The 16005-nt window shown below is 37.3% G+C and overlaps 1 long non-coding RNA gene across 1 annotated transcript; it reads left to right on the top strand.

Annotated features, from left to right (window-relative positions):
- The first annotated feature begins 54 nt into the window (after nucleotides 1–54).
- On the top strand, nucleotides 55–15352 carry LOC118983052 (uncharacterized). Its single transcript, XR_005065632.1, has 3 exons — nucleotides 55–89; nucleotides 14676–14779; nucleotides 15116–15352. It is a non-coding gene; the product is annotated as an uncharacterized LOC118983052 (long non-coding RNA).
- Nucleotides 15353–16005: the final 653 nt, after the last annotated feature.

Below are 16005 nucleotides of genomic sequence, written 5' to 3'. Positions count from 1 at the left end.
CCGGGCCCCGCCCCTGTTCCCTGCGCCTGCAGGCACCGGGCTTTTCGGGTGTCGCTTTAGGGAGCACTTACCATGCCAGAAAGCTCAGGGTAAGGGTGCGAACGCCCACGCAGGGATGAGAGAGTCTTCGTAGACTGAGGGAGACCCCAAAGAAGCCGAAGTGCGAGCGCTGGTGTCTCGCGGGTTTCGGCTGTGCTCGTCAGGCGCCACACCAGGCAGTGAGTGGCCTGGCTGTGGCGAGTGCCATGCGGCCTCTCAGACTCCGTCCTGCCGTGCCTCGCTGACTCAGTTGTCCTGATGAGACCTTTGAGACAGTTGCCACACTATCCCACTTGGACAGTTTCTTTCACAGGCTTTTAACAAGGATGGTGGCCTTCCTATGTTCTGCATCGCTTTAAGCGTAATAGTTCCTTTTATATTCACGAGACCCTATGGGATGATACTGTCCTTAATTCCCGCATTGAGTAAACTGAGGTATAGAGAGGTTCGTTAGGTAGCTCAAAGTCAGACTGAGGGAGGTGGATCTAATCTCAGTCTGACCTCGAAAATACAAGAGAAAATGTTAAATTCACACTAACTGTTGCATGTGTCTTTGAACCTAAGTCATCTTTTTGTTAAATAGGAAGAATAGCAAGAGGTAATGAAGGCATGATGAGATGATATTATTTTAATCTGACAGATCGAAATGAGAATAGCTTTGATGCTCTGTACCACCTAAAAAGGCACTTTTCACACCATCCACAGGTGCCACACTTTCGAAAACATCCAACCTGATAGCATTTCAGTTGATAGTCTGCACTATATGCCGAATTCTTGTGCTGGGTACCATATGCATATTATTTTTAATTTTCATAAGAACTCTGAAGAAGGTATTGTCGTATGGTATTAGGTATTAGGGAACCTGTGGCCCACAGAGGCTAAGAGACTTGTCACACAGCTCCTGTTAGAGCTGATATTCAGGAAGCTACATAAAAGTGCGACCCCTCTTGGGCAGGTTTTCTCAATGGGTTAAGTAAAGTCATAACGTGGTAAGTGGTTATAGATACTCATTCGTTCATAACTCTACATGAGACACTGGGCTAATATCTAGGCTATAGTAGTCTGGAAAAACACATAACCTTTCCCTGGAGCTGATGTTCTCGTGTGTGCCATGGAAGAAAGAAAATGATGTGATAGAGGGACTTTTATGGTCGCTTTAAATAAGGTGGTCTAGAATGGTTCTTGTCAGGTGGTAGTGCTAAGGCTTGGAAGTTGAGAAAAACCTGTTGTATGAAGAGTTGGAGGTAGACTGTTCTAAAAAGAGGAAATAATAACTGTAAAAGTCCTGAAAGGAGGACAAGATGGTTGTCATAGAGTACCAAGTGGGAACAGCAGAGGTAAGCACGTGGTATGGGTTAAATTGTGTTCCTCCAAAGTCATTAGAATTTTGTCTCAGAATATGACTGTATTTGGAAATGGGGTCTTTAAAGAGGTGATTAACTGAAGTGAGACCCATAGGGTAGGTCCTAATTCAATCTGACTGGTGTACTTACATGAAAAGGAAATTTGGGCACACAGGGAGACACTAGGAATGCACATGCACAGAGGAACGGTCATGTGAGGACACGGAATAGGTAGGAGAGAGGCCTTGGGAGAAACCAAATGTGCCTATACCTTGACCTTGAACTTCTAACATCCAGAACTGTGAGAAAATATGCATAAAGTTTTGTTGTGTAAGCCACTCAGTCCATACTATTTTGTTATGGAAGCCCTAGCAAACTAAAATACCACATTATTAGCTATAGATTACAATTGGAATGAGAGCCCTATAAGAAAAGTATGGGGTTCATGAGAAGGAATAGCAAATGTACCTAAACCATTCTGGCCTGGAAAAAGAAAGATCGCTTAAATATGTGACATTTCAGTTGCGATCTGAAAGGAGTTAGGCTGGGGGAAGGCCTAATCATTCAGTTCTGTGCTACCATCACTCCATGCATCCCCAGAACACTTCATCTTGTAAAATGGAAACTGCACCAATTAAACAATAACTCCCCATTTCCCCTCCTCTGCAACCACTATTCTACTTTCTGTGTGAATTTGATTTCTGTTCAGGATTTAGAAAGAAGTTCTGCGGGGTCAGAGGTGAAGTGAATCAGTCTGACATCTGCATCCAGCAAACAGCTGACTTTGAACTAGATCTTGCAGGATGACTGCTTGTCTTGTCAGTGTAAGAGGAAAATAATTGCTGACAGAAATAAGAGCATATATATACCAGCTAAGGATGCTAGAAGCTCCACATCTTCTCTACAGCACTCTGTTGTTACTAGTGTATTTGCACACTGGATTCTGATTTGTTTTCCTGACACAATACTTCATTCTGCCACTCTTCTACTCCAAAATGTACAATAACTTATTTTCTGAGGGATGAAGATCAAATTCTTCAACCTGCCACTCGAAATTCCACAGTTTTGAAAGTGAAACTACTTACAATTAAAGCTAATCTTTAAAATCTCTTCCCACCCATCAAAATGTGATAAATGAGCCCCTGGCTGGTGTGGCTCAGTGGATTGAGTGCCAGCCTTTGATCAAAGGGTTGCTGGTTTGATTCCCAGTCAGGGCACATGCCTGGGTTGCAGGCCAGGTTCCTGGCAGGGGGCATGTGAAAGGCAAGCACACATTGATGTTACCCTCCCTCTCTTTCTCCTTCCTTCCCCCTTCTCTAAAAAATAAATAAGTAAAACCTTTTAAAAGTCTACTAAACATGTAATTAATGAGAAGTGATTTAAGAGTGCATAATCATGTAGTTTTAACTTTGAATTAAACTCCCTGACAGGAAAGATAACTCTGATCTCTATGCTACTAAATTGTAGGATACAGAAGGTTAGATCTCAAACTCAAGAATGTTTAAGCTGTTTTAGTTACACAAGCAAGGAAATATTATTTTGGGGAAGAGATATTTATATAGGTCTTCATACAATTCTGAATCCTTCCATAATGAAATTTATTGGAAGTGTGAAAACCTCCAATTCCTGCCAACTACTAGATGCATCAAGAAGATGTCCCCTGAGACTCTTTGGTCTTGTAGCCATTTATACCTGGTGGGGCAAAAGAAGGTTTACAGTTGTTTGTATGAACAATAATACGATAATTGGTACCAATACAAGGATAAACTTTCACACGCAACTGTAAGCCTACTTTTGCCCCACCCTGTAGATAAGGCTGCACGGCCCATTAAGTAGGCCTACTCCTATGTAGCTACCACGCACTTGAAATATGGCCAATATGACTAAGGAACTGAATACTTAGGTAATCTTAGTTAAATTTGAAAACTAGGAGTATAAAGTATTTTCCTCTTATATCCATTTTATTGTTTTGGAAGAACCGCATTTCACATTAAGCTGAAAATTTAGCATTTGAGTTGACATGGGTTGTAAGTGTCAAATACATGTACATACCACATTTTAAAGACTTGGATTAAAAAAAAGTAAAATACCTTATATTTTCATGTCAACTACATATAGTTTGGATGGATTAGCTTAAATAAAACCTAGCATTGAAATTAAATCCATCTGTTTTTTAATGCAGCTGCTAGAAAATTTTCAATTACATATATGGCTTGCATCTCCCTCCCTCTCTCTTTTCCTCCTTCTTCTATTATCTGTATTAGTTTCTGTTATTTTGTTTGGCAAGTACCAGAAATTGATAATGATTTATTAAATAAAATGATGATTTATTAAAAGGATACTGAATAGTTCGTAGAAGTAATGATGGTCTGAGAATAAAGCCAAGTTAAAAGGACAGAAACGAGGGTAATCCAAGGATCCATGAAGCAGGAAGTAATTTAGTACTTACTCAAGAATGATGAGCACCACTGATTTCTTCGTTCTTAGGGCATTCTAATAGAAGAGAGTCTCACAAAATCTTAGTTAAGAGAGAAGAAGGCCTGATTTATAGTCCCTGTGAGTATACAAAATGGGAGAGGGTAATTCTAAGAGAAATTAGGTGCTGTAACCCAAAGAAGAGGTAATCCTTATAAAAGCCGAAACAGCAATGCCAAGGATAAGTATCTAGTTAAGGCAGGAAAGAAGAGCATCATGTTGATGTAGCCCTGAAGGACTAATACTTGGTAGAGTGTCATTTGAGAAACTCATATTCAACATCAAATCTACCCTTTCTCTCAGGATGTCCTCTTTGTTCCTGCTCCCATATTTCATTTAATAAGCAAGTATTTATTGGTTGCCTGTTATATGCAAATTGGGACTCTAGGTCAGTTAGCTTAAAAATCTAGTATAATACATCCCTTCTGCTCTTACATTCAGTTACTTATCAAGTCCTATCAATTCTTTGTTTAAGGTTATCTCCTGGCTATCTTACATTAGAGCATTAGTGCTGGAAGGGGCCTTTTGAAACCTCTAGGTAAGTAATTCCTGAATCAGGCAGTGGTTATGACAATGACCAGAGGAAATTAAAACACATCAAAAACAAAAATTATTTATGATTTCTGAATGGTTTTGATGGTTAGCCACGAGTAGGAAACTACTAAGCTAGATGAATCTCTTAATTGTATGTACCAATTTGCATCAACTCAGAATTCAGATTTCTGAACTTCACATTTAACTTTCTTTTTATTGTGCCCCATTCATTCTTTCTTTTCTGTTGGTAAAGGAATTTATCCTTGAATTTAATGGCTAAATCTTACTACTTTATGACTGCCATAGACTCCTGTTTTTTTGTCTCTTGCCTTTTTCATTCCTTAACACACATTTTTAATAATCTCATGTTCCCAGACCTTTGGTAGGTTTTGGGAAAACTACTGTCCTCCCCTTCCCATGGTATGGCACAGACAAGGACATATGTCCTAAGTGCTGTCGTAGAGATGAGTTATGGCAAGGAACCTAATCTGGATTTGAAAGGATTGGAGAGCCTTCACTGGGGAAGTGACATCTAAAACAGAGTTGGCAAGATGAGTTAAGAGTATTCTAGACAAAAAAGGGAAAGGGGGAGGAGGAAGGAAGTAGAGTTTCAGTCAGATGGGAAGGAATTTGAATAATGCCTATTGTGTAAGTGACAAGTTTGGAGAGGCAAGCTAGGGCCCGATCTTAAAGTTCATAGGATTTTTAAAGTTGCTATGAAACTATTGAATTGTGTTAAGCAGGAGAATGACATTTTAAAATTGCACAATGAGAATTGTGTCATCTTTAAGAACACTCCAGCTGAAAGTGAAGTAGGGAAATGGAGGAAGGGAAAATGGAAGAGAGAGAGAGAAAGTCTGACCACATCATCTCAAACATTCTTTTACATTACTTTTCCTAATTTCTTTTAGATTATTTCTCTATTTTAACTAGTTAATTCTATCACCTGTGAGATCCAATCCAGACTAACCATCAAGGCTTTCTACATGGGCCTCTTAGCCTTATCTCCTGGCTTTTGAGCTCTGTCTCCTGTGCCTCAGTTTAGTCTCCTCAAGTTGAAGTGATATACTCACTATGCCTCCAGACATTTCAGACTTATCTTCCATGTAAATATTCTTACTGCTTTCTATTTCTGGAATGATGCCTGGAATAATGCTTTTGCTTCTTGCAACTTTTAAATCCCGCATATCTCTCAGAACCCAACTGAAATTTTATCTTCCTCTAAGTCAGCTGAAAATGATGACCTCCCCCCTTACTGCCTAAAGGACTGTTTCATACTTTGAATGTTTAATTATGCACTACCTCTTAATGTTTACCTAACGTGACTGCAGGTGTAGGAGGGCAGCTCTGAGTTTTATGGTTACCTGAATCTTTCACAATTTCAAGCAGTTCTTAATATACTCAACAAACACTTATTGAATGAATAAATGCAACAAAAACTTGCTCTTTAAAATGGTGAGACTGCATCTTTTAAAATTATGTACATCCTTTAATAACTTATAAGCAGTAGGGTACCTAACCAATTTTATCTAGCTGAGTTGACGTTTAATTTTTTTTTTATTTTACAGAAGAAAAAAGAATAAAGGCCAAGAACATGGTACCAAAACCAGATTATTTTCCTGTACTAATTCTATTCAAAATGTTCTGTTCAGTTAAGCAATACGCTATCTTTGGACTTTCTGTAGAGGTTTCTAAAGAAGTTCAATCGCTATGGAGACTATGAAGAGAAAAAAAATTTTTTTAAAGGCCAATTTATGCAAATGAAGCCACCTTGTCTAAACCTGGAAGATGTTTGTGAGGAACGGATGAGTTTCTCAGAAAGAAAAGGAATGTGGAAATGAAGTGTTCGGGGAACATGTAATTGTGGAACTCAGGCAGCAGCTCAGACATTGTTTATTTTCCCCGAGGGGAAATTGTGTGTTTGTAAGTAATAAGGAACAAAAGAAGGGTTTTAAATCAGAGGTCTGGAGAGACTAAGGAGTCTTCTCTTCCCCTACCAGATGTTCTCATAAAAAGAAGTGGTCTGGTTATAGAAGTCAAAGCCAGTAGTTAAAAGGAGGCTGTGGGGACTTTGAACCAAGCCAAATGAGTGGTGCTTGTTGTTGTGTGTCCCTCTACCACTCCAAGAACGTGAGCTTAACCATTACAAAGAGATAAAGCCCATCATTTTTCGTACGAGGACTATTAATTGTTCTTAGCTATTCTGTTATTTGTAGTAAGTTTTGCAGACATCAAAATGCATTTGCCTTTTGGAAAATATTTTTTCCTGTTACAAGTTTAAAGTAAAAACAAACAAAAACCTGCTCTCCTTGATTTCTACCTGTTTGTTTCCAGTATGCCTGAAAAATCAGTGGCAGGTGCCTTCACCCTTGTATACTTGCCAGGTGGCGTAGGCTGATGGGGAGTGGGTTCTTAATTCCGATGCTTGTTCTTGAAAGGTTTTCTTAGGCTCCACCTAGGAAGAAATGCCAATCAGCCACAAAGTCAGGCAGTATAGAGCTTTATTGGGGTTTGTGTGCCCGAGCAAGGTTCTCTGGTCCATAGAGTGGGGCCGGGAAGTCGCCCCCAAGCAGGGAATGTGGCGGGATTTTGTTTTGGTTGGCTCTCTTCAAGGGAGCTGGGAATTGGTCCCCTTTGAAAAAGCGGCAGTGTATCATTGGTGGTTCTCCTCGGGTTCAGGTTGCTATGCGGATATCTGTTTTGGCCAAGCCCGTTGTTTTGGCTCCCTGGTTTGATGTCAGTCGTCCTCTCTGGGTTGTAGTCCAGCCGCCATTTTGTCCTACCCCGCCCACCCTGACAGTTCTGCACCTCGTCGGGTGTTCTTGCCACAGTTAGAAGTTCCTCGCCTAGAGGGCATGGGTAGGCCAAGACAGGGATTTTTCAAGACAAAAGTGAACAATTAAAAGAAAGAAATGAAGGTTCTTTTTCTGAATCCCTGTAAGATATAAAATAGAACTAGTAATGATGTTTTGTGATAAAGAGGAAATGAGTCTACTGAAATATTATTCCTTTCATTAAAAAACAATTAGTTTTTTCAATTACAATATATTATAAAAGTAATATATTTCATTGTAACCAGCACACAAAAGTAGAAACACATAAGGTAGAAAATGGAAGTCGCACTTCACTCCCCCGACTCCCATTCCTCAGAAGCAAACTCTTCAATCCTTTGGCTTTAGAAGTTAGTGCTAAAAGAATATTCTTTAAATAAACTTTATACCTACTGTTGTTTTAAGAAAGGTAAATGTTTCTACCAATAAGAAGGCATGCAAGTGTTGTAATATTTTCTTTCTCAATATACCTAGAGGTGTTTTATTTTGTTGTTATTTTTGTTTTCTATTTTTCTCTGTTTTGTTAGCTTTGTCCATGATGTACCATCACCATTGGGTGGCAGCCTAAATTACAACGCCTTAAGAAATGAATTCATCCTCGGCATTGGGTTCTGTGGAATTGATCTTACAAAGTACAACTTTGCATAGACGTTTTTAAATGAAGTATTGAATAATTTTTTCCTCATGTTTCTAACAGGAATGATGGAGAGGGGAGGAGAGAGAGAGAGAGAAGGAGGGAGAGGAGCTACTGAAAGCTATTAATTTTGTAAGGATCAAGTGAGATAATGTATGTGAAAACAGTATACCAAATGCACAAAGCTGTGTAGCTTTGAAAAATGGTTATTATTACAGCATGGACTCAGGTTGCTTATATAGCCATTTTTATTGGCATGGTTGGTTTTCTAAATGGACTGGTCTGTGTAAGTTAATAAATTATGCCCAGATTTATAAAGACTGTTGAACATCTTTTTTTTTTCTTTAAACCAAATTAAAGTAAAATTAAGATCTCATCATATTTCTGGACTGGCAGGAATTAAATCTAAATATTTATTAGCGCTCTCCTGTCCCAAATATTGTGCCAAGGTTCAGGATCCTACATGGTGTAAAGCGTAGGTGAAGATTGCTCTGGTCACTGGATGGTGTGGAGATGGCCATTGTATAGGCAGCTCTGTGCTTTTAGATTCTCCTCCTCCATGGTCTCTAGTCCATGCTCAGTGCTCAGGAGTCTTTGAAAGGACTGGCAGGCAAGTATGCAACCTCTTTAGGTGTACCACAGACTGTCCCTTGTCTTGCTAGATTCTGTGTCATGAGATTTTCTGAATCCTGACCTCTTCCCAATATGGAAAAAACGTTTCTTCTTTCTGTTTGCTGCTTTAGAAGGTACTCAGACTTTCCTATTTGCCTTCAGGCCACATAGACATACCTCTTTAGAGAGTGTAGACTTCAACAAGAGTCAGGAAGAACTGTAGAATCCAAGCAGCTTCCACTCTGTGCTGTGAATGGAATTAAGGTGTTGTCTGCCTTCTTGGAACTATAGAGGTGTGCGTAGAGCAAAATACAAACTAAAAACTGTAAAATTATTCTGCTTCAGTGGCCTAACAAAAGCCTTCTCTTGGCTTCAGCAGGGCAGAGTTTGTGTGAGTGCACTCCAGACCATGTGTGTCCTTTTATGTGGGTGAACAGAGCATTCAACATTATCTTGATTTCATGTCTGTGCATAGGCTAAAAACTGTTTTTCTTTTTTGATCCAGTTGCAATAATTCTAACATAAGAGAAAAAGGAAAACACTTATTTGTTAACTCTAAAAAGCAGCAATTGTAATAGTTTATAATTTATAGCAGTCAGTGAATATTTCCCATAACATTAATGAACATTGCTTCTCTGAGCTGGTTATTCTATTTGGATTTTTATAACAACATTCATACTGCAAGGAAGCTAAGTTGTTTTGTTTGTTCGTGCTGCTTGGGGGATAGGTGTTAGGAAGGATTAGTGTTGTTGATTAACTTATCTAATCAGAAAACAATTGCTATAATCAAATGGATGGCTGACATTTAGTAGATAAATTTTAAGAATAAAAAATGTTAAAATTTTTTATTATGGAAAATTTCAAAAATATTAAAAATATAGAGGATAGTTTAAGTATCACCCATATACTCACCAACTAGCTTAATTATCAACTCATGGCCAAGGTTGTTTTATTTTCTTTATGTAGCCCCTCACCCAAGTGTTCTACTCTCTATCCCCCTTCCAATTATTTTGAAGCATAATATATTTATCTGTAAATATTTCAGTAGATATCTTTAAATGGTAGAGTTAAAAAAGCACAACATAATTACAATGCCTTTATCACAATTAAAAGTTAAACAATGATGAAAGAACACTTTGTGTTCTTATTTTTATCATTTAACTTATGTTTCTGTATTTAAAGTTTGACAGTAAATTTATGTCATTAGCATTTTAAGATAACCTGAAAGATATCCAGGATATATTGTTAAGTGAAAAAACAATTAATAGAATCTTTATAACATGGTTAAATTTCTATTTTAAATATTATGAGTAACCATATCTGTTTTTGTTGAACATGCAGAAGGATTAGAAACATATACCCCAAACCAAAAATAGTTATTTATATTTTTTAATAAGTTTATTTATTTATTTATTTTTAGAGAGAGGCAAAGGGAAGGAGAGAGGAAGTAAAACATTAGTGTGTGGTTGCCTCTCAAGCGCCCCCCACTGGGGGCCCAACCCGCAACCCAGGCATGTGACCTGATTGGGAAGTGAACCAGTGACCATTGGGTTCATAGGCCCGCACTCAGTCCACTGAGCTACACCAGCCAGGGGAATAGTTGTTATTTTTAAAGTAAGAATAATCATAGTTGGTATCTGGGATGTGGAAAGGACTCTCATTTTTAACCTATTATTCAGCATTTTTTATTTTAAAAATATATGAATATTACCTCTGGAATTAAATTTCCAAAAAGGAACTCATGAAAGAAAGAACTTAAATAAATTATGTCAACATGTGAAAGTAAAGACATTCTCAGATCAGAATGTTCTGTTCAAATATTGTGCCTCAGATGGATAATCTTATTCCTCAGTTAATTAGATTAGCCGCAACTAGTTTGCGTACATGCAAACTAGTTGCGTACAAGCACTTTGACGAGTGCTCTTAATTTGATTGCTTATTTCTTATCACAACCCTTTGAGTCCCATTTCACAGGTGAAGAGTCGTGAACTAGAGTAGTTAAATAACTTGTGTGATTAGGTTAGGAACTGAGCCTGATTTGGAAGAGCCTGACCAGGCTAAGAACTGAGGTGCCGAGACTCTCCTGCCCAGGCTTTAATCAATTCATGATGCTTTTACTTCCCTTGGTTCTGAAGGTGTTGCTGTTACAGAATGCATTTTGTTATTTCAGTTTGTATTTCCTTGACTTTGCTATTGATTAATTTTGTTATTAGCCTTAACTACTTTACTATAAACTCAATGGGTCAAGCAAGACAGAGTAATAATTTCTCTAATTTTCTCCTTACTCAGTACTAAGGGGTAAAAAGCTAAGGAGAGAAACAACCCCCAAAGAACTTCATGATTTTATGATTTAAGAAATATTTACAAAAAGGCAGATGGTTCTTGTTATTAGTGGCTTTCTGTACAGTCTTCCAGCTGCCTGACCTTTCTTTCTTTGTATAAAGTTTCATAAAGCTCTTCTTAATTTATCTATTCATAAATATAGAACAAAGATCACAAGTGTATGGGAATAAAAGTGCCCAGCACTTTTTTATGGAATACATTTCAAATCATAGATGTAAACAAGCTGTAATTAACTTTTTGTTTTAATCTTCACCTAAGGACCTGCTTATTGTTTTTAAAGAGAGGGGGAGGGAGAGAGAAAGAGGGGAGAGAAACATCAACTGGTTGCCTTCAGTATGCTCCCCAACTGGAGGCGGAACTGCAACCTAAGCATGTTGAATAAGCATTTTTATTCCCTGACTGGGAATAGAAAGTTGTTATAAAATAACCCTTGCATACCTTAGCAAATTTATTTGAACTTTTTTGTCACTTTTTTGTTCAGGAATAACAAATTGAATTTACTATTTAATATAAAAAGAATGCAATATAAAAGCAAATTCGTCTATAAAACAACATGCCTACATACATACATAATATCTACAAACATAATATGATACATAAATTAGTATTTTTTAAAATTTATTTTATTTTTTATTGAATTTATTGTGGCAACATTGTTTAATACATTTACTTAGGTTTCAGGTGTACACTTCCATAATAGAACATCTATATATTGTATTATGTGTTCACCACCACAAATCAAGCCTTCCATCACCATTTATCCCTGCTATATTCTTTTCTACCTCCCCCCAACCCTCTTTCCCTCTGGTAATCACCACACTGTTTTTTGTGGCTGAGTTTTTCCCCTTAATTTCTTAATCTTTTTGACCCATTTCCACAGCTTCCCTTCCACATAAATTATTTTTTATTCAAAACATTATTATATCCCTTAACTATAGGAGATAATTGAGATATTACTGTGTACCCAAAAGAAAACTGTGTCTAAACCAAAGAAAATTGATCCTTACTAAAGTTTGTTGAAATTATTCAAGTGATTATTTAAGAAGATGAGTAGTTTGAAGTTTTCTATCCTTTGTACTCCATTCCTGTAGCTATCCCATCAGGGGTCATCCCATCAGGGGTCATGGGCTGAAAAAAATACCCCTGATGAGACAGAGTCTTCCAGAACTTAGACCACTTGATGTCCCTCTTTACACACAGTGAAAAAGTACAGCAAGTACAAACTGTTCCATGGACCACAGGAAAATACTGTCCAAGCCTTCTTATCTTATTAAAATAATATTTGAGACTTAAATTATTTAGATTTAACATTTTACCCTTCAGACAAGCTGAATGGTAGGCCACTCTAATGGGTAGTTCCCAGTGTTTGGAGAAATAGAACTAATATTAATTCTTCTGTAAATGTAGAGCTCTAATTTGTTTCTCTGTGTCTCTGTGTCTGGATATCCCAAAGAAGATATTTTGAGGAATCTTTTAAGTATTCATAATTATGTTTGGTGAGATGGTTTAAAATAATTCAATTCTAGCTCCTTTAGGAGGCCCAGAGAAAGGAGATACGGTTTGCTCTGAAGAGGGAAGAATTTTTCCATTGCTTAATATCAGGAAATGTCACATTCTTTGGAACATCTTGTGTTAATTCAGAAACCATATTGTGGGAAACCTAGTTCTGTAGCCTGCCCTCAAGGCAGGGTTCATACCAGTGTCTGGGGCAATTCATGAATTTTGGTCTGATAAATTGCAACCTCATTTCTCCAAGAAAGAGATGTATTTTTCCTGTGACTTGTACATCATGGTTGACTTTTTAGTTATTTCTTCCTCTAGATCAATGACTTTCAACCTTTTTCATCTCATGGCACACATAAACTAATTACTGAAATTCTGTGGCATGCCAAAAAATAAAACTTTTGCTGATCCAACAAAACGTAGGTATAATTTTGATTCATTCACACCAGAGAGCTATTGTTGTGTTGCTGTAGTCATTATTTTTATTTGACAGTCTAAGGGAAAAGAGGTCAGCGCCCCTGACTAAACAGTCAGGTATCACATGTTTTAAAAATTGTTGCAGCATGCCAGTGTGCCTCTTGTCATCTTGTGTTTGTTGTTACTAAACAGTAAGTGTCCAGACACAGGTGTTTTGTTTGTGTGATAAATGCAACCTTACTATAAACCAGTTGGCAGAGGATGTCTGTAAGGTCATGGCTTTAAAGACACTTTAAGTGTTAACACTGGACATTTCCTTAAAGATCTCTATGCAGCCCTCATTAGGAAACTGTGGCTCCAATAAGGTTTAGGAACTAGTGGCAATTATACTATGTTTAAGTGCTTTGGCTATGAAGTCCCATAGTCTATGTTTGAATCCTGTCCCTGCCTAAAAGGGACAGCTGTGTGACTTTGTACAAGTTATATCACCTCTCTGTGCTTCAGTTTCTACATCAGAAAACAGAATAATCATAGCACATAGTTTACAGGGCCACTACAAAGATAAAATAAATGAGTATGAGTTAAACACTTCACACAGTGCCTGGCACACAGTTAGCACTGAATAAATGCTGTTAGAATTAGAATGCATGTCCTCCCTCTCAGCTGATCGTTCTGTAGTTGTACCACACTGTCTCTCCTGATATCCCTTAAAAATAGTAAAATAGTTCGATAACATTATTTCTCATTAGAATTGATTAAATACTTTAGAAAATATATTTAGCAAGTATTAACTTAATCATTTTTTGAAGTGAAAGATGGCCATGTAATAAATGCAGAATTTGAGATGAAATGAAAAATTAAATGATGTATGTGTGAGTATATTCAGGTAGTACATTATATAATAAATTACTTTTAAATACAACTACAATTTCTAATTTGCATAAACAATCGATCACTTTATTGGCTCATTAGGTAAATTAAGCCCAACTAACCAATACAAACTTATTACAAATGCACATCTGGAATGTGATACTGTTACTGGAACTCATTAGAAGTAAAAATTCCAGTAAAGGGAACCCTTGATTTTTCAATAAAAGAGGAAATACCTATTATGGGTCCATATAGATGATATGGATTTAGCAATGATTTGTTCTTCAATTATAATCACTTACTGGCTTTTACAGAGAGATTTATGTCTTTGCAGCTCTCTGTGAAGACATATTGCTATGGCAACCATGGCTAATCTTAGATATAAGATACTGTCCACCAGTTAAACTGTTAATGTCAGCTCTGTGCATTGAGCCATGTGTATTCTTATTAGGGGTGTGTGGCAGACACTTAAGGCTGCTTACTCCATTGTCATCCTCAGTAGTCTTTTTTTCTTGCAATTAGGACCCTAATTTTTCTTAAATATTGGGTGGCCATGTATGTTAGAGGAAGTTGGGGGTTCCCCTTAGCCTTGAGGGGAGGTAAATCTTGAGTAGTTTAAACCAGACAGCCTAATTCTAACCCTTCCAGTGATTAATTTGGAGATGGGTATGTGACACAGTTTTGGCCAATGAGAAGTGAGGGAGAGTCTTTGGAAAGTAGGGTGCTTCTGGGTAAAATATACATATAGAAGGAAACACTTTTGCCTTGACTGCTGTCATCTTTCTATGGTATCTGAAATTGCAGAAGCTGTTTCAGGGCCTTAGGTAGGACCAGCCTCAGGGGACAAGCCAACATGCTTTTATTGATAGACTGAACAGATAGAAAGGACCAGGTCCTGCCTGATGTCAGTGAAGTAGACTTACCCTGGAGCTACTCTACCTCTGGACCTCTTAAATAATGATAAAAGTCATTATTTAAGCCAGTTTTACTTAACCTTCCCCTATTTTCAATATGTTGATACAATGTACAATCATGTAATTATAATTCTGATTTCTTTGTATTCTTTGATTTTAGTTGCCAGAACAAGCTCCAGGTTGAAAATTGCTCAGTAGGACCAGGCATAGTGTGGGCCTCTTCTCTTGTGGTCTAACTTGCCAATGGCTACTATTTTGATAATTGTAAGTATTTAAACTTATATTACTGGGTGACATTTCTTTACACTATTAGTGTTTTAGGTACAGTCATGTAAATATTAAATTATAAAATTTTCTAAAAAGGTCCCATTTTCATGGCAGTTCCTTTTTCCTCTTGTAAGCTCTATGGGTACCATTGTTCTGGGGTGCAGTACACTTAAGAAGGCCAACCTGAATAGAGGATTACCTCAGTCAGTGCGAGGAGTGCTGTAGACTGTTCGTCATGTTAGCACAGCTATCTTCTAGGAGTTGACGTATTGTTTTTGTAAGAAAAATGCTTCATTTAGCTATCTTAAAATTAACTTTCCTCTGTTTTTAAAGGTCATGAGCACAGAATCATGCAATAGCAGCTGTAGATTAAGAAGACTGAACATATGTGAATTGAGATCAGTGTTGTGATAAATAAAACAAAAATTAATTTGACATTACTTCAGATATATTTAATTTTTCTGCTGAATGATTACTATAGATGTTAATTTATTCATGTATATCACAGATTTACATTTTATGGGAGCCTTATAAAATAAATGCAATTGGATAATGATCAAGTCTATAAGGATGCCTTACTATCTACAGAAAATCTTCCTCAATTAATGTCACTCCTGAATAAATTGCTCTATTATGTCTCCCATTCCTTTACACACCTTTACCATGTATAGTTACTGACAGAATAGTACTCTTCTTTTCTATGTGAATAACTCTTCTTTGAGTGTTGTGGTTTCATCAAGAGGTTAGCCACGAGTTGATCCCATTAGGGACCAAACTGTCAGAGGATGGGATCTGAGTTAAAGCTGACACTGTGCAATCAGGCATTTCTATCAGTTATTTTGCAAAGCAAATTGTGAGTGAACTGAACAGATGGGGCTTCTTCAGAGAGGCCCTCAGAAAAGTCCCCATGTGAGGCCTGAGCCCTTGGGTATTGCTGTGTAGTGATTTCTTCTTCTCTTGGTGATAGACAGACTGATAGACTGTGATCATTATTTTTCATCAAAGAACAAAACCCCTACTCCTTTTTTTTTTGGTAGACAGGCTGCTATATATCTACATGGGGAAGGAAAACAAAGAATATCTGCATATAACTTAAGAAATACTTGTTTAATGCCTATTAATTTAGAACCCCTGCCTGCCAGCACTTTTTAGTAGGTATGTTTGTAGAAAGATATTGGGGAGAAACTTTACTTTACTGTTCCATCTAAGGCAAAGACAAATGT

The sequence above is a fragment of the Sturnira hondurensis genome, unplaced genomic scaffold (genome assembly GCF_014824575.4).
Source record: "Sturnira hondurensis isolate 20B ecotype Veracruz unplaced genomic scaffold, ASM1482457v3 Scaffold0002597, whole genome shotgun sequence".
In the NCBI taxonomy this organism is placed as follows: domain Eukaryota; kingdom Metazoa; phylum Chordata; class Mammalia; order Chiroptera; family Phyllostomidae; genus Sturnira; species Sturnira hondurensis.
The sequence above is the reverse complement of the archived record's forward strand: the minus strand, read 5'-3'. Positions and strand labels throughout refer to the sequence as shown.